Source organism: Orcinus orca, chromosome X (assembly GCF_937001465.1).
Source record: "Orcinus orca chromosome X, mOrcOrc1.1, whole genome shotgun sequence".
Lineage (NCBI taxonomy): Eukaryota > Metazoa > Chordata > Mammalia > Artiodactyla > Delphinidae > Orcinus > Orcinus orca.
This window is the reverse complement of record NC_064580.1, coordinates 41,272,209-41,299,208: the sequence shown is the minus strand read 5'-3', so window position 1 is coordinate 41,299,208 and position 27,000 is coordinate 41,272,209. Positions and strand designations below refer to the sequence as shown.

Sequence of the window (27,000 nt, the reverse complement as noted above, 5' to 3'; positions counted from 1 at the left end):
AAAAAAATCTGAGAACAAGCGTCTACGAAAATTGGAAGTGAAGTTGTAAATACCTCCCTCGATAGCTAAATGGTTAAAGGTATTACCAAGGTGGTGAATGATATTCAAAGGCCCGTTGTTCAGGAGGGGTAGGGAGAATGGAATGTTTTAGGCAGTGGGGGTTTGTCATTTCCAGGAGCAGGGCTGGCAGCGCGGTGGGAAGGTCTGGCTCCAGCTTGAGCCCACTCACAGGATGTTAGGGGGAAGTGTGACTAAGGTCACGGCCACGCCACGTGGTGGGCCAGCTGGAGCCAGAGCAGGGGCCGCTGTGGCCACACATCCTGAGTTTCCATGGTCTAATGCAGTGGGCTTGAAAGAAAGGGTGGATGCAGGATGCTGGCTGGGCGTGTGGAGCGCGTGGGTTGCTATGTCTTAAGTGACAGTGGGTGGAGATTACAGCATTTCATCTGCTTTTCCTTTGACACCTTTTAAAGATACAACCCACGGTTTGCAAGGGTTTATGCCTATGTCTGCTAAAGGGATCTGAAACCCTTCAGCATTCTTAGGAGCACAAGGAAAACTTTTATTTGAGTACCATTGACAGTGAATACGGAAATTATAAGTAGCTGGAAATTCGAAATGCTCTTCATGTTAAGCAGTTTATTAGGGGGTTATTTTGAAATCCTTCGTATGCAATTTTAAGACGTTTTCACATGAAAAGGATACATACATTTCTCGTAACTTTTCTTTGGAAAAGGTCTATTCAGGATGTTTAGCAGGTTGGGTTTCAGAATTTCAGCAGCTTGATGGCGTTGTCATCCAGTTTGACAGATTGAATGTGCACTTAGAGGAAATGGAATGTATTTTTAATCGCTGGAATGTATTGTACCTAAGGAACATGGGAGAGTATATGTCAGGTTTCAGCTGTGATTAATCATTTTGCTGATGATTTTTCAGCTACGTGGCAAGCTTAAACTCTGGCCTCTAGTCGAACGATGTCTAGTATTTCCTGATTGTCAAAAAGAAAATTGGTCTTAGAAAATTGGTCAGAATTCTTATCCTTAGCCCATTAGGATTTGTGGAGGTCTCACTTGAAAATTAATTTAGGAAAAAAATTTGTATTAAAAAGTATAAAGTATGAATCTTTACCCTCCTCTAACAAATTATTTAAAACTGCTTTGAGGAATGAGGCAAGGGGTTTTCTTTAGATTACCGGGTAGTTTGAATTCAAACCCTTTGAATTCAAGTATCACCATAGAAACTTGGGTGGGAGGCTGGAAGTACCTTGGACTGTTATTGTTAGGTATCATGGTGAAGATACTGGGTTTTTAAGACCATGCCTCCTGGCAAGAATTCATTGAAGTGTAAAACGCATTTCCTTTAAAGTGCTAAGTATTTACTTAGTTCCGGTGTTCTTCCTAAAAATTAAGACTTGCAAGATAGGAGAAATCATAATCTTGAGTTATGTTATTTTGAATGTAATGCCATATTCAAAATATGTGAGCTTGCCTTTGAAACGGACAGGTGTCTGATTTAGAAGCTACAAATTTTTTAACAGAAAGGGATAGTGGGAACCAACATTTTTTTTTTTTTTTTTTGCGGTACGAGGGCCTCTCACTGTTGTGGCCTCTCCCGTTGCGGAGCACAGGCTCCAGACGCGCAGGCTCAGCGGCCGTGGCTCACGGGCCTAGTTGCTCCGCGGCATGTGGGATCCTCCCGGACCGGGGCACGAACCCGTGTCCCCGGCATCGGCAGGCGGACTCTCAACCACTGCGCCACCAGGGAAACCCTCAACATTTTTTTTTTTTGAGCGCCAGTTGTGTGCCCTCCTGAAAGCAGGCCATCCATTCTCCTTATGGTTTCCTTTAATTTTCACAACTATTCATTGAGGTAAATTTATAGTTTTGAAAGAAAATCAATGCATAGGTTGGTAAGTTTGGCCTTTGTTGGATAGGGGATGCGAAGAAGGAGGAGAGGCTAAACAGATGGGTGTGTTTGGGGACTTAAAACAGTGGTTCTCAACTGAGAATAACTTTGCACCTTAGGGACATTTGGCAATGTCTGGAGTGGGTTTTTTTTTGTTGTTCCAACTGGGGAGTGGAGATGCTATTGGCCTCCAGTGGGTTGACACCAGGGATGTTGCTAAACATCCTACAGTGCACAGGACAGGACCCCCCCCCCCCGCCCCCGCCCCGCCACCATCAACAACGATGAATGGTCTGGCCCCAAATGTCAACAATGCAGGTGTTGAGCAACATAACTTAAAATGAACATAGAAAAGAAATTAAACCCAGTGTTCTCCCTGCCTCACTGAGATGTGTGGAACAAATGTTAGCCTGATGCACCCACCTTAGCAAGGAGTTAAATCTAAATATTATTTCTAGACATCTCGAGGAGTGGAAACTATAGCTTACTAACGAAAAGGATTTACATGTGATTTCTGGGGCCATTATTTATTTATTAATTTATTTTTGTATTGAAGTGTAGTTGATTTACAATGTTGTGTTAGTTTCAGGTGTACAGCAAAGTGATTCAGTTTCATATATATATAATATATATATTACATATATTTTTTCACATTCTTTTCCCATATAGGTTATTACAAAATATTGAGTATAGTTCCCTGTGCTGTACAGTAGGTCCTTGTTGTTTATCTACCTGGGGTCCATTATTTTTTAGGTTTTCACTTTCAGGATACACTTCTTTTTCTCCATCCTGAATTTCTCATAGCATAATTTTGGCTTCTTCCACTTGCACTTGATCTTTCCATCATGGAGGTAATAATCAGCTGGCAGCCATTCTGCATGAAGTATTCTTTTGTCCAGGGTATTTAGAGGCTACTGTTACATTGCCCCTGAGCTTCAGATACCATCATCCACCGCGGGTGTACTGCGGAGTGCTACAGTGTATCGGCATTGTTCAGATTGTTACTAAGCGTCAAAAATAGTAGGGTCGCCAAGTCAAAATATAATGCACTGTAACGATACGGCTTTGTTAGCATCGACTGGCAGTAAATATGTGGTTCTTGTTAATAAAACACCTAAATTCTATTTTTAAATGTTTCGCTTGTACCTGGAGACTCAGAGATTGAGTTTCAAGGCTTCAGCAATTCAGAAGTCCTGTGCTCCCACCTGCCATCCAAACAGGTTCCCTTTTTCAGCATTCCAAGTGGCCATAGATTTGTAAAAGGTAACACGCACAGTATCTGGCGCGAGAAGTCATTCTTAGACATTTTGGAGTACTTACCACTGTTTTAAATGTCAAAACACTGAAATCAATGAAAAAATGGAATACAGCTGGGACAAGAGAGCTGGAAAGCTGAGAAAGGTAAGGTTTGTAAAATAAACCAACGGTGGTTCATATCCGAAATATTTTGGGTGCCTAGCAAATGTGAGTTCTTTAGACACTGGGGATGTAGTCGAGGGAGAGAGAGAGACAGAGAGAGAGAGAGAAGGGATGGGATTTAGCTTAGAACTGAAAGGGCAGATGGAAGGAACAGCAGACACGACAATCTAGGCTGCTGATTTTATAAAATAAAACATTTTCTCATAGTCCTAGGAGAAGACAAGATGTTCTGCTTCTCAGTTTTAATTAGGAAGTGTGCTTTAGTTACCTGAAAAGGAAATGATCTCTGCCCTCTTAAAATTATATTTTACAAAGATGCCACCACCATCTCTACCAAAAAAAGAGAGCTGTATATGGGTATAAATAACACACAAATGGAGCTATCTTCTCAATTATAGACATGGAATTTCAATTTAAAAAATAAAGATTTTCCCCCATATTACCTTTTTAAAAAATGTCAAACGGTAGACATACAGATTTTTGTTGTTGTGGTTCCCTGAACGTTAACCTTTCGTCTGCTAATAATTTAAACTCCACAGGAAAATACAAAACAACCTAACCATTTAAAGTCATATTTTAAAAATACATCTCTTGGCCTGAAAAGATTTACATATTGTATTGCTTATCTATCTTCCACCTGATCTTTTTAACTTCCTGAGGTCAGAGAATCTACTGAAAACAGTGGTATGTGACTTTCACTCAGGGAGGGTCTTTTATATTTTGTCTTCCCTTAGTTTTAATCTTTCAAAAGAAACTTTTATAATTTTTTTAAAAAAATTTGGCCAAGTTATAATCTTACATCTGCTTTTAACAAGGCAGCTCTGAGTGAGGTACTTGCTCTTTAACATCAATTTTATTAACTTTTAAAATGAGGGAGAAAAAACAGTGGTGGATGGGGATAGATGAAACAAGCTTGGCAAAAATAACCTTTGCAGACAATTAAAGACATGTAGGAGTCATTATACTATTCTCTCTACTTTTGGAGATGCTTTTAAGAGTTTCCACAACAAAAATATTTTTAAAAAAGGCAGCAGAAATAGATGACACTAAATCTTGTTCCAGGACTACCATTGGTGCTCTTAAAAGGTCCGGGGGAAGAGCTGAATATACCCAGAGGCCAAGTTCAAAGGCAGGCACGTGTGGTATGGGATCAGCTCAGGAGCTGTCTGGGGTCAGTGGAAGATGAAGGCAGTAGATGAGAGAATTTGAGGAGGGGTGCAGATAGAAATTCCTTAGCTGTGATGAGTGAGTCCTGACCTGGCTCTTATAAACCTTCCAGTAAAGGGGCTTTTCCAATGAAGCCTGTCCTCCGCTCATCCTCTTCAGCTCGATTTTCCCTCCTTTCATCAATAAATTGGTCCAAACCTTCCATTGCCCTGAACAATGGTTTATGTTCATATGCTGAATATGGTACCATCCCCAGAGTCTTGCATGCTCTCAGCAAGATGATCAAGAATTTCTTCTGTCTCAGCACTTCTAGGAGCTGTGAATTTCTGGAACACTTTGGTCTTTGTCCTGAAGTTCTGATTAAGTGCCTCACTTCAGTGGTTGGGTTTCTGGAGCCATCTCCTTATTACCTTGCAAGAGCTGTTTTATTCTGATGTACAGGATACACCTTAGGTAGAACTTTCACCCTCTCTGTCTTGCAACTCACTGGTCCTCAGGTCTTACACTTGACTTTCTGTAAAGTCCCAATGAGAGCTACTGAGGGGAGAGAGACTTGGGATATCTCAAAAACACTGGAAATAAATTTCAATATAAGAGCTCCAAAGATGTTCCTAGCAACCCCATAAGTACACATACATCCCTTCTTGTTCTCTGGCGAGGACCAGGGCTCTGAAGAGCAGAGACTCGGAGCCCAGGTCTTAGCTGTCTTCTGAGGCTGGAAATAGATGTAGCGCCACCTGCCACCCTCATATGGTACTGCACATACACTCCCCATTTACATAGTGATTTTGATTTATTTTCTTCGTAAAACCCCGAGTGAAATCTTGGAAGAGGGAGAGAAGGGAAAAGAGGAAGGAAAGAATTAGATTGAGATTGAGGTAATCATAACAGCACAACAAAAGAGCTTGAAGAATTGAGGTGTAGAGGGCAAATCCAGTCACGCTGGCACTGTTAATAGTGACTTGTGAATAATTTATCCGTAGATTTCCCTTTACTTAGAACCTGCTACCCCATATACTTCCCCTAAGCTGCGGTGTTTCTCTAATGGAGGAGAGACAAAAGAAGTTGGGTTACAATTTGCTGCCTAATCTAATATTTGGTTCTTGTGTACTCAGCAGGTACGTATTGAACACATGTGTACATGAACACATCTGGGCAAGATGCTGAGGCCACTGCAGTAGGCAAGACAGATTCAGACTCCTCTTCTAATGTAAGAATGCACCATGGCCTGTGGATACACACAGTGTACCTACCTCTTTGGCACACGCAGTGTTATAAATGCTGCAATGTTTATTTCTCTTGAAAAACGGGGAGATTTGGCCCCCTGGACCTATATCCCAGCATGGTAAAAGTCAGGGAAGTTCGGGGGTGGGGGGTGGAAATGCCTGCCATGGTAAGCAGAGGCACATGTTCTACAACCTGCCGTGGCCTCCGCCTCTCACTTGTTTTTGATACTTTACCCCCAGGGGGCATCTTGGTTGGGATCCCCTGTAGTCATGTCCCGCCTTTTCACAGGGATCATGGGTGGGATGGGGAGGCTTGGGTGAGAGCCGGGACAAGAAGCCCGGCTTCTTAGTTGGGATGGGAAGTGTGGCTCGCGCTGCTCTCCCTGCCATTTGGGTGATGCTCTTGAGTTATGCCCTTCATCCATCCCTGCCCAAGCCACCGCTGCACAGCTTACTAGCTGCATGGCTGCTGAGTGCTCTTCAGGACTCGAATATAAGTCAGAAAGGGGAAATCATGGCGCCAGCTTTTTCTGACCCTCCAATCCACGAAGCCTCCATTCCTGACAGTTGTGTTCTTTTTTTCTTCCCTAAATACACTTGTGGCACTGTTTCTGCCTCCACACCCGTGTCTTTGCAATTCTTCCTACCTAGTTAGCCCTTTCCTACCTGCTCATTGGTGCTGCTCGCCTTTGAAAGCATACCCTGCCTCGCCTTCTCTAGAGCTCTGAAGGCTGGGCACCGGCAGGGTTCAAGGTTGAGGGTGGGCATCAGGGAACAGAGCCGCCTACAGGGGCTTTTCTAGCTTCTGCCAGATCACTTGCTTTGATCTGTTTTACATTTCTTGTGAATTTCCTTTGAAGAAAGCATTCCAAAGCTTAAGGTATTGTCTTCTTCATTCATTTAGAGGCTCCCTGTTACTTCATAGTATTCATTATCTTTCCTAACCTGCGTACCTGGTCTCTACAATTGCATCTTGAATTCTGGAGGACAGGGTCTCTGTCCTATACGGTTCTACAGTCCCAGAGCCCAGCTTGGGACTGCACATAGTCAAAAATAAATATTTGTTGCACAAGCAAATCAATATTTCATTTACAGATTGTCAGAGCATAGAGCTTATAGATGGTCCAAATTTAAATTTTAATACCCTGACATCCCTCTCCTTCTGAAGGCACACACATTCCTTTGCTCCTCTTAAAATGTATGTAGTTTTGAAAATGGAATCTGTGTATACCATCCTCTCTTTATTTCCCTCATCCATTGGGTTCTGTCTCTTTAAGTCTCAGGTAAGGGACAGGTGGTGACAGGCCTGGCTGGAACATACCCGGGAGCCTCAAACCACCTGATGTGGGGGAGGTAGGGAGGGATGGGCACTTTGACAGCGTTCAGGGTGGAGACCACAGTCCTCTCAGAAATACCCGGGGGGATTCCCAGACTCTCTCGCAGAAAACACTTATTTACAACATGGTACCAGTCACTGGGCAAATAAGTACCCTTTAGGGGAGATCCTACATCCCAGGGCAAGGTGGAAGGATGACTGAACTGGCAGTTGGGAACCCTGATTTGTTAACCTCACCACTTGCTATTTATTTAATCTTTAGCAGTCACTGAACTTTTCTAGGTCTGTTTTATCTAATGTTAGGGATTAAATATGGTGGAGCCCTCACAGCACGATCCCCCCATAGGCTGTAGCTCTCCCCTGTGACTCAGACGAGGTTTTATGCCAGTGTTCCCCTTAAGTTTCAGAAGAGAATACTAAACTCAGAGCGTGTGAGGATGAAAGGCCCTGAGGCGAGCAGACATAGAATTTGTTAAGTCTCTGCCTTATCCTAAAATGTGAAGATTGTATTTTAATCTTCACTAGAGGTCTATGTTTTCACATTAAAACAATTTAAAAATTATTTTTGCTGAGTACATTATTTATCGTCCTCAAATTTTGGAATACAGTTGATGTCCCTGGTTTTGCAAATTCCCAAGAGGGTTCTCATGCTAATTCTATGTAATTTTTTTTTTTTTTTTTTTTTTTTTTTGCGGTACGCGGGCCTCTCACTGCTGTGGCCTCTCCCGTTGCGGAGCACAGGCTCCGGACGCGCAGGCTCGGCGGCCATGGCTCACGGGCCTAGCCACTCCGCGGCATATGGGATCCTCCCGAACCGGGGCACGAACCCGTGTCCCCTGTATCGGCAGGTGGACTCTCAACCACTGCGCCACCAGGGAAGCCCCTGTAATTTTTTTTGTGGTCAGTTTTAAATTCCAAGATGGAGATTATGACTTTTATAATAATTATTGCATAGAGCAATTCACTCTACCCTCCCAGTAACCCTATGAAGTAGGTACTATTAGTTCCCTTCATTTTACAGACAAGAAAACAGACATAAAGATGTTCAACTAGTTGCCCAAAGTTACACAGTTTGTAAATGGTGGAGCCTGGACTTGGCCCCGGGTAGTATGGCTCCCCAGTCTGTGCTCTTAACCTCACTCTGCTGTCTCCCTCTAGAGTTAGTTGACTCAGGTAGACCAATTGAATTTTTTTTTGTCATTGATACGGAATTTTGGTGCTGCTTTTCACAGCCACTACCTGACGCACAGCTTTTTGTGCAATAAACTTTAATGTCATTTACAGATAACTAATTTGTCTAGAGCTCAGGAAGCTCAATGGTTGGGCTTGATGTCTTCCATTACCAAGAACTTGGTCAGCCTCAGTTCTGTGGCCACGGATAGACTCTACCTGATGACTACCAACTTGTCAGCTTCTGAGAGATGCTACACAGGGAGTGCCTCTGATTGGGGTGATCAGTGTCGCTGCTAGAGAGACACTCCATCTGAAGTTTGTCTCACGACTCCAGGTGATGGATCTGTATAAACCATGTAGTTGGCTGTTTTCAAACAATGTGACTCATATACAAAAGATACTGATATTATAGTTGCTATAGTGCCTTTGCATTATTATTTGGTACTGATGTACTTTGCTTCGAGTTCATTGTGTTTCTTAGCTGTGTAAAGAAAAAGCAAACGCCATTTATCATTCACAGTTCTATTTAATGTTTGTGGTTTAACGTTTGCCAGGTATTCCAATATATAGCCACAGATCACTCTGGGTGACATCGACAACAACAAAGTCTCTGTTTCCTTTCTAAAACTTCTGTTTCTTTAGTTACTTAAAAAAAAATTTGGATTGGGGCTATGGGCTTACTAGATCCAATGTGGCAACAGCAACAACAAAAAGTCCCAAAGGAGAACAAACTAATCCATGTCTAAAGAGAAGTTCTTAGTCGTACGACACTAGAAATTAGACCTTCCACACATTCCTGCCTCTGGACCTATTGACATACCTCCATGGCTGCTCATGGGGTTGTTTTCCTGTACTGCCTCACCAAAGGCTAACCTCTCCATGGCACACTGGGTCCCATCATCTGTCTCCTAATTGAGGCTCCGGCAATTACCGTGGGTTCTCTAGCATCATCCGTTTCTCCCACCCCCACCCCCTTCCAGCCACCGTGCCATTTCTCTCTTTTTTTTTTTTTTAACATCTTTATTGGAGTATAATTGCTTTACAATGATGTGTTAGTTTCTGCTTTATGACAAAGTGAATCAGTTATACATATACATATATCCCTATGTCTCTTCCCTCTTGCGTCTCCCTCCCTCCCGCCATTTCTCTTTGAAAGCGTTGTCTCTATTTTCTGCTACGAACACTTCTCCTCCCATGCTCCATTGTCTTCACTCCAGTTAAGCTTTGTGTCCCCACCCACTACCACCCCAAATGGTTCCCATCAAGAGCGCCCAGGACCTCCACATTTCAAATTCATTGTTGAGTCCCCAGTCCTTATCTTATTCAGCCTGCCAGTAGGAGTTGACCCAGCTGCTCCTGCCATCTTCCTGGAAATCATTTCCTTCCCTTGGCTTCCTTGATGCCACACTTGATACTCTGCCTTCCCAGAGGGTGCTCCTTGCCAGTCTTTGATGATTCCTCCTGGCATCACCCCAACCTCTTCTTATTCAAGTGCCTCTGTCCTCCTACCACTTCTGTGTCTGTCCTCTCTCACAAAGTCAAATTAATCTCTTGGCTTTAAATACCACTTAAATGCTGATGATTTCATCTTGGAACTCTCTGCTCAGTTTCAACTTTTTCTCTGCTTGGATGTCTAATTGGCACCCCAAACCTAGCATGTCTAAAATCCAACTCTTCATCCCCCTCTGCATACCTCCCTACCCCTGCCATACCTAACTTGCCCCTTTTTGGGAAATGGCAGTTTCATTCTTTCAATTGCCCAGACCAGAAACCCTGGAGTAGCCATTGACGCCTCTCTTTAGCTTATGTACCCCATCAGCAAATCCTATCTGCTCTTCCTTTAAAATATATCCAGAATCTGACCAGTCATCATTATCTCCACTGATAACCACCCAGGCCAAGCCACTGACATCTCATCTGAATTAATCAACTAGGCGCTCTGTTCCACTCATGCCCCAGGGGGTGCCCTTTTAGATTGTTCCACTCTCCTGATCAAAAGCCTCATATGGTTTTTATTTTTCTCAGAGTAAAGACCATGGTCCTTGAAAGATAATGTCCTTGAAAGCTCTATGTGATCTGCTCCCCCCATCCCTGCCCAACTGAATCTGTGTCATCTCCTTCTTTCTCCCTTGCTCATTCTACTGTAGTGACACTGGCCTCTTTGCTGTCCCTGTAACTGACCAGGTATAATCCTACCTCAGCGCCCCTGCACAAGTTCTCTCCTCTGCCTTACCCCCTCATTTGTTGCCTAGATCTCCTTGGAACCCAGTTCTTCCCTTTCTTCAGAACTTTGTTCAAATGCCTACTTGATCTGAGAGGCCTTTATTCACTGATCACTCTAAACAAAATAACAGCCACCCCCAGACTCCTACCCCTGCCTGCACCCCAGGATTGTTTACCTTCTCTATCCCTCCAGAGATCTCATCACCAGCTAGCATATTTTGCATTTATTTGATTGTCTGTCCTTCTCTGGACTGGAAACTCCATGAGTTCAGACTTTGTCTCCTTTGTTAATTGCTGTATCCCTTGAACATAGCCCAGTACCTGGAAGTTAGTAGTACTCAATAAAAATTTTTTAATGAATGAGTGAATTAATCACCTGAACAAGGTGGTCAGAAACAGGCTATGGGAAATAAAGATTTTCTCAGGCTGGAAGGGGACCTACAGCAGCTATAGTATTTCGGGTGTTCGAAGAGATCCCCTCTACCCATCCCCCATATTTAACCATTTCTAAAATTGGGATGCATATTAGAATGGACAGCCTCTCTCAGGTGCCATCTGCCAGGCGGTGGTCATGATGCAGTTGCTGTTGCCCACGCATTTACAAAGTTGGCCATAGCTGTTTACATGGCCAACAATTTAGTTGAGTTGTATTGTTGGTTCTATATATGGCTAAGGGTACCCACCATTTGATATGCTTTCAATAAGATTACACTTATTGTCCTTCAGCAGATGAATGGATAAAGAAGTTGTGTTACACACACACACACACACACACACACACAATGGAATATTACTCAGCCATGAAATGAATGAAATAATGCCATTTGTAGCAACATGAATGGACCTAGAGATTATCATACTAAGTGAAGAAAGTCAGGAAGAGAAAGACAAATACCGTATGATATCACTACGGTGATAATATGTGGAATCTAAAAAGTACAACAAACTGGTGATTATAACAAAAAAGAAACAGAGTCACAGATACAGAGAACAAACTAGTGGTTATCAATGGGAAGAAGGCAGGGGGGAGGGGCAAGATGGGGTAAGGGATTAAGAGATACAAACTACTTTGTATAAAATAAATAAGCTATAAGGATACATTGTGCAGCACAGGGAATATGGCCAGTATTGAAAATAACTATAAATGGAGTATAACCTTTAAAAATTGTGAATCACTGTGCTGTACACCTGAAACTTATATAATATTATACATCAACTATACCTCAAAAAAGAGGTTACACTTATTGAAATAAAATTTTATTGGCACTGTAACAAAATGTTACTGTGTACCCAGAAAGAAAGGCATGAGAACAGCACAGGCTAAGTTTGATATTAGTGAAGCAAATGTTCATTGTTGGAGAAATTACTGAAATCCCACATTTTCTTTCAAAGCAACAACTAGAAAAATACAAGTGGTTGAAGCTATGTTATTTGTTGCTGAGATACATGCAGGAGGACTGCCAGTCACACGCCAAGCAGTGTAACTGAAGGCAGGAGAAATCGCCAAATCTCACAGAACAAAGCAATGAAAAGCTAGTTTGACTGTCACTCAGGACTGTGTTTAAGGGATTTTGTCATCGTTAATTGGCAAAGTTTGTTTCTTTCCTAATGGTGCATAAAAGAATGGAGTGTCTTATAATCAACGACATTTCAGGTTGTATGAAATAGACTGGGTCTCTTTTCTAGATCTTAAAATTATAAAGCCAATATATAAATCTTTGTTTTGTCATCTATAGTTATTAGTTTACATTTTAGATTTTATGATACCAAATTTACTCTTCCATATGCATTAAACAAAGAGGGAGAAGCTTGGCCAGGTACTTGTGTTATGGTTTCTTGGTTTTCCCATTGAATGTTTTTCCCCAGCATTAAGTAGAGAGCTAGCATCATTGGGAATAATTATCCAGAAATGAGTTTTGACTTTGGTTTGTTATGATTAGTTTGAAGATAAATTTTTTTGACAGCTGAAGGTTTCTATTTTTTGACTTTTTCATTTGAAAGAATTACTCTCTCAAAAAAGGCTCTCAAGAAGTTAGAAATATAATATGGAGAAGACTCTGAGTATCCATCACCCAGCTTTCCCCCATGGTGACATCTCAGTTATCATAACTATAGCATAGCTACAGTTTTTTAAAAGTTTTTATGTTATATTGGAATATAGTTGATTAACAATGTTGTGTTAGTTTCAGGTGTACAACAAAGTGATTCAGTTATACATATATGTGTCTATTCTTTTTCAAATTCTTTTCCCATTTAGGTTATTACAGAATACTGAGTAGCGTTCCCTGTACTATACAGTAAGTCCTTGTTGGTTATCTATTTTAAATATAGCAGTGTGCACATGTCAATCCCAAATTCCCAATCTATCCCATCCCCCAAACCTTCCCCGCCCCCCGCCCCATAACCATAAGTTCGTTCTCTAAGTCTGTGTGTTTCTGTTTTGTAAATAAGTTCATTTGTATCCTTTTTTAAAGATTCCCCATATAAGTGATATCATACGATATTTGTGTTTCTCTAACTTCACTTAGTATGATAATCTCCAGGTTTATCCATGTTGCTGCAAATGGCATATTTTCATTCTTTTTAAAAACTGCATGGCTAGAGTTTTTAATGGATCATGTACTCTTCCAATGACCTGTTGGGGCAGGAATAGAGAGGAAAAGTACATTACTGTACAACAAGCCACCTCACTTTAGGAGGGTTTCTGGTCACCGGAAGTGAGACCGGAGGCAGAGATGTTCTAGAGGGCGTCATACATTGATTGTCACCTCATAGAGGAAGTAATCAGGTTAAACTAATTTGTGACCTAAAACTCTCCAACAGAGGAAGTCGTCATCGATTTGTTTTTGTTTCAGCACAAGTTTCTTTTAAAGAAGTTGTTTTAGAGCGATTTAAAATGTTCTACAAAACTCTTGAAATAGAGCAACTTGGAGTTCTAGAATCACAGAGTCGGAAGAGACTTAAGGTCAACCACCCATCGGATAGGGTGACTTCCCCTTTACCATCCCTGCCAGGTTCCTATTCCAGCTCTTCTTAAGGCCTTTCTCTGCTTAGGGCCTCCGTCCAGTTTCCACATGATAGGACTTTTCTTACCCACACCTCAGACAACAGACAGTTACCATGGTGCTTTCTCTCCTTTCTCCTACTTAAATCAGTCTCTATCCTTTAATCCTGTAGTAGTTTCAGCAATTTCCCTCACTACCCTGCTTACTGCTCCTCCACAGGCTGCAGTGTTTTGAGAGCTTGGCCACATCCTGGAGAGAGGATAATGATGGATCAGATAAATTAGAGAGGGAGCTGAGAGATACATTTTTGGAAAAATAATGACAAAGAGGATTTAGTACCAGACTGGAAACAAAAGCTCGCTATTAAAATCATACTTTTCAAATGAAACGGTGCCCTCCTTTCCTTGTTTCTCTTTCCCATTTCTATTATTTGTTCTCTTTCACAAGCCAGACTTCTAGGGGGTGGTCTGCATTGTGAGGGGTCCCTACACCCCCTCCTCCCCAGCCCGAGCCTCCTACTCTCTGTTTTCTGCCTCACTGGCTCCCTTATCTCATCATGTCCCAGCCAAGACCACCACCAGCACTTTCATCTCCACCACTGGCCTTTCCTGGATGCTTGGCTTCCAAGTTTACTTTGGTGCTGTTTTTGGTTTTTCTCCCCTATTGCTAGATGAGAACCAGGTCACCTCAGCATAGTTAGTGACTGATTTACCAAGTCTTAAGTTCACTTACACTTAGCATCAATTATGCTTTTGAAAATTCTTGTTCTCTCCATGGAAAATATCAGAATGGTAACCATCGCGCCCCTAGCCCCACCCCAAACATTTGGTATATTGGGAAGCAGAAAAAGCCCATGCAGAGTACCCCCAAGGACTCTTCTTTTCAGAGGACTCAAACTCTGAGAAGTGATAAGACCTATTTTTCAGGGTCTTCTCCTGGAATTACTACTTAGAACATTTAAAGAAAGAGAAAGAGCTAAAATATTTCTTGACAATTTCTGGACACTTCTTCCCTTGCAACAGACACGGGTCAGGGTGTGAGAAAATTAGATTTGGGAGTATTATTTCTACTACATAAGAAATGAGAGATTTTAAGTAGGGAGAGTACTGACTTGAAAGTCAAATACCGAGGTAGGGAGCCAGGTGGAAGGGAACTTGAGGGCTGGGGGGTAGACAGCCAGTTCATCTCGTCTGAAAGCAGATCTAGCTCACTTTATATGGACCCAACGTTGATATATTTTTGTAGATGATATAAATATTTCTTGACTAAAATCTCCAAAATGTTCCTTTATATAGGCAGATTTGGAGATATGTAAAACTGGGCATACCAATTGTCATCTCTAAAGAGCTCATTATTACAGATGAAAATTTCCAAATTGAGAAACACGTAGACGTGGAAAAGTTAAAAGGTTTTGCCTATTCAGAGTGGTCCTGAAAGAGTTTATTTGGCAGCCTTATGAAAGGTTGTGCTAGAACAAAAAACACTGTTCCATAAATAGAAATGAACTTTGGAAAACCTGACAGTGTGATAAAGATACTGTTCTCCTTGAGCTCCTGTGTGTAGAATATTCTGTAAGGGTCCTAAATCCATAGAGAGAGTTTGCCTATCTACAGAATGTCCATACCCATGTTTAAAAGAAAAAAAACCACCCAAAGAACAATGCATTTTAGCTGTTGGTGTAGTAAAAAATGTAAATGTGTCAATAAAGTTCAAAATATGCCCTCTTGACTTCCTAATGCATAGACTTGCCTGGGAGTAGAAAATATTTGGTCATTGGAGCCTTTCTCTTTAGATAGGCAAATTTTTCCCTATGGTAATATTTATATTCCACAAATTACTAAATAGTTTGGGTTAAAAAATATGGCAGAAAAGGAAGTGCCTTTCTGTAAGTCTGGTTAGATATGTATCCTGACTATAAATAGCTGAGCTATGTTCTTATTCTCTATGTAAATTCCAAAAACGTAAAGAAACCTGATTTCATATGTTTTGATCCATCCCCTCCTCAATCTCACTCCTAATAAATTCTTACACAGTGAGGATCCACTTATTTCAGCATAAGGCAGTTCAGAAATTTTGTGTGACAACTTTATTCTCACCAAAGACTATTGTAAAAGGCATGCCCCCTTTTCCCCACGAGTTTGTCGTGGCTTTTGCTGCATTCCCATCGGCATGCTCTTAAGAGGTTAAACTCACATCTGAGCGATTGTTTTCATCAACTCAGAATTTTGCTTCCAGTACTCATGGCTTGATAGTGTGTAACCTGGTCTCTACCCAGTATTAGCCACGTTGTTTTCACACTTATCTCTAAGGGCCAAAGATTATCTCACAGAAGCTCCGAAATAATTCCCGGGTCTGCAATGCATGTGTAAAAGGAAATTTTTCAAGGGAAGAGGGTGAGAATGAAGTTCAAACTCTTAAGAATTTTTGTAAAGGATTATATTGATTAACAAAAGCTCTCCGGCATCTTCTGGCAGACATGTGAGAGAAGGCAGTGATTGTAATTAATTTTTAGTGAGTGCCGCATATTTGATAATTGCTCTGATTCACACTATTATATTCCTCTTCCTTCACCCACAGCAAAACAAGCTTAATTTGATTCATACCCTTAGGAAGAAAAAAAAAAGCCTAAGATTACTCACATGGCTGTGATTCAGCTCTTGGCTCTCACCTCCTCCTCCCTTTCTCCCACCCTGCCCACTCCCATATTCACTCCCACCCAGTGGCGTTGCCATCAAAAAACTGAGTCAGTTCGTTCTTTAAAATGGGTGGGGAAAGAAGACAACTAATAAAAACTTTTCTGAGCGAAGTGTACTGCTTAGATCTGAAATCATTGCAGAAAGACGGGCAGAGTGGCTGCTTATATAATAGGAAAATCATGGAACAGAGGCAAACTCTCATAAAGAAATGTTGAGTGTCTTATGTAAGTCTAGACATAGTTTGTATGCATGTCGGTAGAAGCACACACATAGCCACATAGGCAGGTTTCTATGAACATTTTCTAATATTGGGAATCTTACCTACACTGTATATGAAACTAATCTTCTGATCTCAAAGTATATTACTTTGGTATAACCAAAAAGTGAATCTCGTAGTTATCCAAAGATTTTCTTTTATCGTAGTTGATTTACAATGTTGTGTTAATTTCTGCTGTACAGTAAAGTGACTCAGTTATACACATATACACATTCTTTTTCATATTCTTTTCCATTACGGTTTATCACAGGATACTGAATGTAGTTCCCTGTGCTCTACAGTAGGACCTTGTTTATGCCAAAGATTTTTGATCATTGTAAAACATAGGTGAGAAAGTCATTTTGTCAACCTTCAAATGAACAGTGTGACTTAGAAGCCTAAGATTGTTGTTTTCTTACCCGCGATGAGTCGTGAGACTGATACTGGGGGTGGCAGCTCCCCCTTAGTAGCTGATGGTGGTGGCAAACATTATGGACGCAGTGATTTCTGTTCCTTCCTCATATTTTCTCAGTTATTCGCATTCTCCAGGTGAAACCAAAGCCTTGGGGAAATGAAGTCACTTTCCCGGGTCCCCACAGATAATAGTCCCAGAGCCAATATCGGAACCCAGGCTGTCTGTCTGCACCCTGACCTGTAGCTCTGGTTTGTGAGACTCCCACACAGTTGGATCATTTGGTATTTTAGAGATTGCCTGGAGAGAGGAGCGTTGGCCGAGAGGAAGCTCTATGCCCGAGCGCCAAACCTGCCTTTAACTGAAACGGGTCTCTGTGCGTCTTCGAACTGACTTCCCGCATGGAGGGGAATGGAATCAAGCCTTCCCCCAAACACTCATTTGTAATCCTAATCACCTTCTCTCCGTTTTGCTGGCTTTCCCCCCATTCTGTTACCATCTGTCTCAGAAACATTGCCTGGATAAAGACAAGTTGGAGCAGTTGCTCGCCCTCCAACAAAACATAGAATTATTTCTCTTTTCCCCCAGAGCAGTGCCGAGCACCATATTTGAGGAGTTCCATATTTATAAAGCTTGCCTGCACCTCGGCGATGTCTGGTTGCTGTCCTTTTTATCATTCTTCAAATATGTTCTATGCTGGCTGGAAATGATTAGCTTTTGTTACTGGAGGGTTTGTGGGATGCTTGAATTTCTTCATATAGTTTTCAGATGGAAATCCATGTAGTTTTCTCCTTTAAGAAATGAGATTGCTTAATGAAAGACAACATGGGAGAGAAAGCATGCTGAGGTTTCTTTTCGAATTCCCCCCCCCCACACACACACACACCCTCACTCCTTGGTTTTCCCTTAGGGTGACTATGGTGAAGTTTTATGTCATGACCCTGTGGAGAGAATAAACAGTGGATCTCAGGTACTTTTTTCTGGATCTGAAACGACTTCCTTACGCCTCTGTTTGGGGGCCCCATGTTGATGTCAAGGGTGGTGCTCCATGCCAACAGGGCTGTAGTATTTCCCCCAGTCTTTGACCAAACCTTCTTTGCCTTCTTTCCTGGCCGATGAGTTTCCATGTCTTGACCCATCTGGGCTGACTGTAATGGAAATTCTTCTTGAATGTCCTCCCCAGCTGGCCCCAGCCCGATTCTGCATTGGCTTTCGGAAACTCCAAGAAGTTTGGACAGAAAGGCTCCAACAGATGTCAAATGTAAAACCAGACAAGTATTTAAACCCCTGAAACTTTGGGAAGGAAAATATGGATTGGCTAGGTGTTTGTCATCGTTAGTGAAATTGTTAAAAAGTGATTCTTTAAGAAAAGTTATGGAATTGTATTTTTCTCACGTAGAAATGTTATTTAGGAACTGACTAAGGTACGTATTACTCTAAAATGATGGTACAAAGGGCAGTTAAAGGGTAGAGATTGGATGATAATGGTAACAGAACAGCCAGTCCTTACATAGTACGTACTGTCCGTCAGACAGTGTCCTCTGCACATACATATAATTTTAACCCAGGTGCCACAGCTAGTTTTGGCAGAGCCAGGATTCAAACCCCCAGCAAGTCTGGCCCCAGGCTTTAAAAATATATTATAGATTCTTTTAGATGCCAAAGTTTTAGGTATTTGATTTTATTAATATGCTGTTTTCATAGTCTGTGTTTATTTCCATTGAAAGCCATATAATTATAGATTTTAAGGTCTTTATATATTGTAGGAAGGTAACTTTCTTTAAGCCAATAAAATTTCACTCAAAAAAAGTCAATGGCGGGCTTCCCTGGTGGCGCAGTGGTTGAGAGTCCGCCTGCTGATGCAGGGGGCATGGGTGCGTGCCCCGGTCCGGGAGGATCCCACATGCCGCGGAGCGGCTGGGCCCGTGAGCCATGGCCGCTGAGCCTGCACGTCCGGAGCCTGTGCTCCGCAACGGGAGAGGCCACAACAGTGAGGGGCCCGCGTACCGCAAAAAAACAAAACAAAACAAAACAGTCAGTGGCTAAATTAATACATCCCTGTGGAAGTATGAATAAGTTTTAATATCTGAATGAGAAATATGTGTACATAGTTAACATAGAAAGGTTTCATTCGGAAATGCACTTCTAAATTGTTCTGTGTGGATTTAACTTCTGAAAGTCAGTTCTATATGTAAATTTAGTGTGGGGTTTCTTCCAGTAAAACCCTAAAGGGAATCTTTTTGTGACGTGAATAGTCAGCTCCTGAATTAACTGGATTTCATTGTTTCAGGGTGTATACTTTTTTTCTGCCCTCCTCTACCAATTTGAAAATTAGATATTTGAACATTTTGATATATTATAGAAATAGACTATTTTTTATATTATAACAAAATTAGTTCTCTGTCAAGGCATAATCCACAATAAATGTCAAGCCTTGGTACAAGCAGTTGCTGACTTTGTCAGGGTTAAAGGAAGTATGCTGAAAGGAGATAACTGTAGTTAAACTGCTCAGACCGAGCCTTCCAGATTTTTTGTGTGGGGACTTGCACTTCTTATTACTGCATTCTTCCTGTCTGCGTAATACCTGGGAACAATTTATTCCATGTAATGCCACCCCCATCTTGGTAGTAAACTTTGTTTTACTGAAGAGGAAGACTTTTAGGCATGCCAATTTATTTATCGGAATTTTCTCAGATGACATTTGAAGATTTTCAAGTTTTTATTTTGCAGCTTGTAGGCCAGTTGGGATTAAAGGACAGTACAGATTGTGTGTGTGTGTGTGTGTGTGTGTGTGTGTGTGTGTGTGTGTGTGAGAGAGAGAGAGAGAGAGAGAGAGAGAATATGATTGTATTGCATGTGTGCTTGTGTGTGAGTGGCTCAAGTTATAATGTGAATTGCAGTAAATGCAAAAGTGAAAGCTGCAACATGGCTCTCATGCCCCTGACCACTTCCTAAAGAACTGCCACGTGGGCTGCAGACTTAGAGAGTTAAACTTGGGTCCTCAGGATGGAAAGCGTCCGAGTCCCCATGGTAAAAGCCTCCAGTAGACCTAAAATTATAAAACCTGTTTACTGCTGTTCACATGAACTCAAACGTTCGGTTGCCTCAGTTGTAAAAGTTTCAACAAATAATTAGGAAGTTTTAAATATTTGGGAGTAGAACCAGAGCCTTGCCATACCTTCAAAACAGTCTTGCAACTTTCTCTTTTACATGGTCCAATTCTTTGAAACCATTTGGAACGTGCATTGTGATCCTGAAATGTACAAGTTATAAAAGAAAAATGTGAGCTTGTCAGATTAACTACAATCACCAGTCTAATAAAACTGAGTCACATCCAAATGGGCTGCACTTACGCTACCCTCCCATTCTAGGGAAAACGTGGCTGGGGGAGGCAGTCTGAGTCATCACCTGGTTTGTTTGACATACGCTTCCTTCCATAAATTGGGAATGGCAAGCAGCACAGTGTTCCAGGCTTGCCTCAGAGGAGGAGCTGTTGCAGCCTTGCACGATCAAAATAGGGCCTTTTAGGTTTGAAGGTTGGAGCTGAGCCCATATTTTGGCTTCAGATGTCGGGGGAGGGGGAAAAACTGACAGACCCAAACAAAGGAAAAATGTAAGTACCATTCTGGGTGGGGGGCAAAGAAATGGTAGGGGTGTTCACAGTTGAATTTTTCCTAAGATATAAAAAAAATTGAGAAATACATTGGGGGTGTTAAAATAAGTAAATTGGTAGCTAGTTCGCTAAGCGGGGGGCTCATTTACTTAACAAGAATGTTCTTGATGTGAACAGTCCAAAATGATTACATGAGAGAGAAAGAAAGGGGGAGAGACAGATGATTTGGTCGTTACCGTGCAAATTTGTCCTGACCATGTTTAATTTTGCCTGATTTATGCAACCTTTTTGCGAGACGTGTATTTCGTTTAAGGAACTTTTTCACGGCAGACTTTGAATCTCCTTCAGGGGTGTTTTGAGGGGCTGAGAAGAGCAGGGGCTCGTGTGTCTCACCCATTTTTCCTCCAGCGGCTTTGCAGAGGCTCACCGGAGCTTTTTAGAATAAAGAAGTTGAGAATGTAAAATTGCTGGGGAGACTGAAGAGGAAGGGGAAGGAGGAGTAGATTTATAGCTGAAGCGGGTTTGTAAGCTCAGCCTCTGCTTTGCGATTATTTTTTAATATGTGCCAGGCATTCCGCTGATTTCCATCCTGGCTTGGTTGTGGCTTTTTGTCTGTCTGTGTGAGGCTAGGGTGTTCCCTGTTTTAAAGCCGGAGTTGTCACAGCCTGGGCGTTTTCTGTTTCGGCTTATGGCTTTTTTTTTTTTTTCTCTTTTCCTGAATGAGTGTCCTTTGTGTAACCCCAGTAATTCAGAAATCCTGTAGTCATAGGGACTGCCCTGTCATGTGACTTAGGTACTAGGTGCTGCCTGCGATTGGTCAACAGCTAATTGGCGGGTCCCTATAAGAGGTCCCGCTTCGGGCGACCAGCCACTCTCCTGCCTGGGCTGCTGCTCAACAGGGGCGGAGGAGGGGGGGCGACGGGTGTCCAGTGATTCAGCCACATGTGATAGATGACCAAGGGACTACTTCCTTGGGGTCTGCACATCAGTGGAAGATACCCAAACTGGTTGTGGCTGCCTTGATCAAACTCTGGCTCCCTGAACTGGTAACTGTCACTTTAATGTAGCTTACTGATTAAACTCAGAAAAATGCAGCTAAAAATCTTTGCCAGGAACTTGTGTGGACTTACTCCCTGTTCCCTCCCTACCCCCCTTGTTCTTATTCGTTTTGTCACAGGAATGAAATGCAGATAACTCTTTAGAAAACTTTCGTAGGAAAAAAGCTCCTCGTGTGATCTGGAACAAAGACATTTTCTAATCAGATTTATCAAGCTGTGAAGAGGGAGTTTTAGCGAACGGAAGCAGCAGCATTCTGTCACCAGGAAATACTGCTTTATCCAGAATTGGTAAGTGAAAAGTGGCATTGCTCCCTAATAGATATCATATGGTGTGTGTGGGAATTGTAAAATTGTTCACAGACCCCTAACAACTGTGTTGAACCAAAGAACACATAAACAGAATGAGGAATTCTAAAAAAGGAGCAGCCCAAGAATACAGCATAAAGGCTGAGAAGAAGCCAGGTAATTAACAAAGATGAGCTGAGTGTTACCAGTTAGCCAAATATATGTAATACAACTAGCTTGGCTCCCCGACACCTCGCCACCTTTTTCTTTTTATGAGGGCGAAGAGAATAAAAATGGGTTCTCTGGTAGAGTTGTGGCATTAACATTCCATGGATATAGATTTCCATTTAGTCCGAACAGTATGTGTGATAGATATTTAAAGGGATGTTTTCAGAATTAGTCAACTTGCCCTCCTTTCCGTCCTTCTACACTAGGATGTCAAGAATTTAGTTAGAACTCTACGAAGTGATAGAATGCATTGGAAAAATTTCCTACTGATTGTGAAGGGCAGATTAAGATGGTAACAGATTTTTTTTTTTACACTTGTGTCATGAATTTTAAGACTGTTCTCTTTGATTACATTAGTACAGTAGAAGGGTGGTTTATTTCTACATGGTTCATTTTTGAGAGATGTTTCGAGATATCATGATTAGCAGTTCTTACTGGTGTGCCTGTGTCTCTCTTTCTCCGGAACCTTAAATTCAGTTTTCTGATCTTAAATCTGAGCTGCCCCTATGTGTAAATTTCCAGAAAAATACCATAATGCTTTGAGTAATTGTGTTTTATATATATATATAATAGGTTCTTGTTCATGAACTGTAAGGAAACACAGTTTTATATTAGGCATGAGTGTCTGATTTCTTGATATGGCTTCTTAAGAATGATTGTGGTGGAAAAGTTGAATAAAATAAGAAAATAAAACTAGAATGGAGGGTGGCTACCTGATTTTATCAGTTTCTTATTGGTCAATAGAAGTAATCATGTGATGTCCACTTATGGAATCAGATGGAAAAATATTTTGCCCTTTAACTGCTAGCAAACATGTAGGTCATTTTGGTGATCTCCCTTTATGAATATGAATATATATAATTAAAACTATTAGTGACAGAATTGTAAGGTTAGGGTTATAGAGGATACAGTATTATTTATTTACTTTTTAAAGTACATTATTTCAAATTGAGAGTTAAATCTGCATTTCTGACTTTGGGTTTTCATTCTGTTTCTTTCAAAAATCTTGAAATCCTTAACTCGAAAGGGGAAAATGTATAATAAAAAACAGGATAGCAGTTCTACAGTTTCTCTTGTTGGCACTAGAGTGAGATGAGGGTGGAGGGGAGGAAGATGAATCTAGTGGGATCTGTTAATTGGTCTTTTTTTCCTGCTTATATACTTTGAGAATTTTTGAGAGCATTTTTCTCAGACTAATAGCTCTCAAGACTTCTGTAGAAGTATTTATTTTCAAAGAAATAGATAAAAAGCAAGGTAAACATGGCCGTTAAGGGCAGGTCCTCCAATAAATCAGACTGGTGATCCAAACTTGTTAATATTACAAGTTATTTGACTTAATTAAAGTGTGGCTAAGGATATGGAAAAATGCTACTCTTTTTCTTGAAGTACATGGATTTATAGGTTTCAAAGTCTTGAAGACAGAAAAGTGGTAACAAAACATTAAGATATTTACAGGTAATTTATATCTGATTGCTAGTTTGTGTTCAGTGATTCATAATTGTTTTCAGCTCTGTATTTCATGGAAATACTTGGGAGAAACATGGTGATTTAATAATCTGTCTAAACACTGCCATGCTTAATGGAAAAAAGCCTCTATATAATTTTTAGGTTTTACTCATCCATTTAGAAGCCATTGTTTTGAATGACAAAAATATGACAGAAGCAGGTTGAAACAGTAAATGCTAAAAAGTATATTCCAAAAGCATTTCTTTAGATCTTCATGTTTTCAATTCTTTGTGCTCCTCTCTGTTACAATTTATTAATTTAAAAAAAAATACATGTAAAATAAATAAATTCTCTGGGGTTATGGAGAGTCTTGAAAGTTTTGTATACTTTGTTAAAAGACATTAATGGTATGCACATGTCTTTGTCTTTGTGGGCATGTAAAGCTACAAATGGAAGGGACTCAGGTCAAGGGACAGACCTCAGAATAACTTTCTTTAAGTACTATTGATATTTGCAAATCTGGGAATATAAACACTTTCCCTTTGGGCTTGTATTTACATTTTTGGTGTGGTATACAGTTCTGCCCAACTAAATGTTTTGAGGTATGGTTATGTATATGTGTATATATTTGATTGGAAGGGGGAACTTTAATCACTAGCGGAACAAGTGGCTGTTTGTCAGAACCTAGATAAGCCTCATAGTGTTGTTCCTATAACAACTGAGGGGTTGGGTGTTGAAATGTAGCTTTAAGTTCTCGGTTTGCAAATGTCATTCAGACCTCCCACTACAGTCTCACTGAGTAGGAGGATAATGAGAAGGGGAAAAAACCATGAAGCAATATAAGTATCTCCGTTCGTTCCATGTCTTCCTGACTTGCCTTTGTGTACCGATCGCCATGGGAGTGGTAAACATAGGTCATGAACAAAGCACTACTTGAGTATAAAATAAGTGGAAAGGGGTCAGAGAAGTTGGGGGAGATAAATAACAACATATGGGGGTAATGAAGAGGCAAGAGAAGTCGGTTTCCATGCGTTTGTGCAAATCCTTTATCCAGTGCTGACCAGCAGTGCAAACATCTTGAACTAGTTATTGTATAGCTCTTCAAGAGCTGCAAAGATTTCCTTAAATGCAATGTGGAGAAAATTCCTTCGGTAGCAGGATAGTTTACCACTTTGGCATAACGTTTATTCATCTCCCCTAGATGGACTACAGAGCATCCTGTATTCTTTGAAGGTCCATGTTTTTTAGTCAATTTTTTAAATCATTTAATAGCTTGTCTTTTTTCCATAGGAAAGATAGGGTTGTACTATTAAAATAGTGGTAAAACTTAAGTATATTATCCTATATTCAAAAGTCACTTTTAAAAACCCTTAAAGATTGTTTGAGACCTGTTGTTTGTGGCAATGAATTGGTTGACTGAGAAGCTTATGGTACACTATTTGGAGGGAAGGAGGGATTGTTTAGATTATATTTGGCATAGATTAATTATGCAGTTGTGGATTTCCCATGCCTGAAGGGCTTCCTATTTTCTACTCCTAAATGGTTTTGACTGTTTATTTGGTCATTAGCATGTCCAGAAGTTAGAAAGGAAAAGAAGACTTCAGTGGGTTTTGCCCCTTATTTACTATATAGGTCCCCCATCGCTCGCTTCTGAAATCCAAAAAGGTCTGAAAACCAAAAGATTTTAATGTAAAAAATTTGGTAGCAAATCCTGACCTAAACTGACACGAAGCCAGTGTTTATAGTCTTTATTTATCCCAATTAGTAGGATGTTTTTATGTTTTACTGTAGAAATTATTAATGTGTTTGATCATGGAGTGCTGAGTTTTATATAGATAGAATAGTTACCCTATTATCTTTATAAAATCAGCATCATAATAATCAATCTGTGAGAGTGAGATAAGGGTTTGTAGACCTCTCATTACTGGTATACGTTGAGCTCACATTATATGCCAGGCACTGCTCTAAACGAATCATTGGCATCTAGAACAGTGTCTGGCACATGGCAGATGCTCAGTAGATGTGTTTTGGTATAAAATGCTTTACATATATTAACTTACTTAATCTTCACAAAAACCGAAGAGGGCCAATATGGTTTTTAATCCCCATTTTACATGGAGAAACGAGGTGAAGCAACTTACCCAAAGTGTCCCAGCCAGGAAGCGATAGAGCCAAGATTGGGAAGCAAGCAGTCTGGCTGAAGTTTGCTCTTAATGAGTCTGCTTCAGGTATGAGGGAGGCCTGGAGATGTGGCACTGGAACTCTTGACTGAGTCACAGGGGCGTTTCAGCTGTTTATTCCTAGTCACCCCGCTCCTGGTGTCATCAGACATCACCACCATGGTCATTACCAGGGGCCTGCTGCGGAATGCTTACAACAGGTTTTCCTCGGTGGGAGGGTGGGTGTTCCAGGGCTCTGAGAGGCTCTTTATCTCTTTATAGGCTTCCCAACAGGATCTCCATCAGCAGTCAGCCTGACTTCTTTATCTTGAAAAATGAAGATGCACAAAATAACTCTTTCCTCTGCCCCAAGGAAATGATCTGGAATAGTGGGAAGAGTCTTTCTGGAGACATTTCCTGGGCCCTTGACCCAGCAGGACGTCTGGGCTCTGAGAAGGACACGGGTCACTGCAGAGAGAGTGAACTCCTTGGCGTGGGAGCCACACTGGCCACAGCAAGGGTCCCTGTGGACCTTGTGCTGCATGACCCTGAATCCACAAAAGGATACTTTTGACAATATTTCTCAAAGAAGTGTATAAGATGTCTCTCCAATACCTCTATATTTCTAAGGATAAAAGTTCATTCCAAGCTGATAGCAACCTCCCCATTCTACTTCCCAACTTCCCTATCCCACTATCTTGCTTAATTTTTCTTCTTAGCACTTATCTCTGTCTGACATACTATATGTTTTACTTATTTGTTTGGCGTTTCAGTCAAATACTAGCAGCAATGTTATCTTTGAACAAATGTAAGGGTCCTAGATTTATTTCTCTTTGATCTCCTTATTCAGACTCATTCCCTCCTATCAATCTCAGACTATCATAAATAATGAAATTTTTTCTTCCCATTGGAGTTTTCTTACTGTTAGTTATTTTTATATTCACAACCACGAGAATTTCTTTTTCTTAAACAAACTGTTTCGATTGTGCAATCAGAATTTGGAGAACCCATGTCTTCATTCAGGAGAGGAAACGTAGCCAAATTTGAATATAATCATTGAGTATTTTTAAAATCAAGACAATTTTAAATTACTAAGGAAAACATGCAAAGTAAAATACTTTTGTATCTTATGAAACCTTCAATTTAGATAAGGAACTGGAGAACAATACATAACATTTATTCCAGTGAAAACATCTTAAACTCGCCTACTTGCTATTCTTTTCCTTTGAAAAAATTTTAAAAAATTGATATAAAACAATCATTCTACATATTAAAGAATGTAAATGATTTAATCTTGGACATTTCCTGGCTCAAGTTCTTAAATTCTCAACTGTGTAACCTATTGTCTTTCAACCCTATATTTATTCTAGTTTATACATTCCAAAGTAGTTAG

General features: G+C 40.8%; 1 long non-coding RNA gene across 1 annotated transcript in view; it reads left to right on the top strand.

The window, feature by feature from the left end:
• The window catches only part of LOC117197986 (uncharacterized), a 98,146-nt gene that overhangs the window by 51,671 nt on the left and 19,475 nt on the right, over positions 1-27,000 (top strand). Inside the window, exon 4 of the long non-coding RNA XR_007474846.1 lies at positions 21,609-21,777. This is a non-coding gene — a long non-coding RNA (uncharacterized LOC117197986). The remainder of the gene's footprint in view (positions 1-21,608; positions 21,778-27,000) is intronic.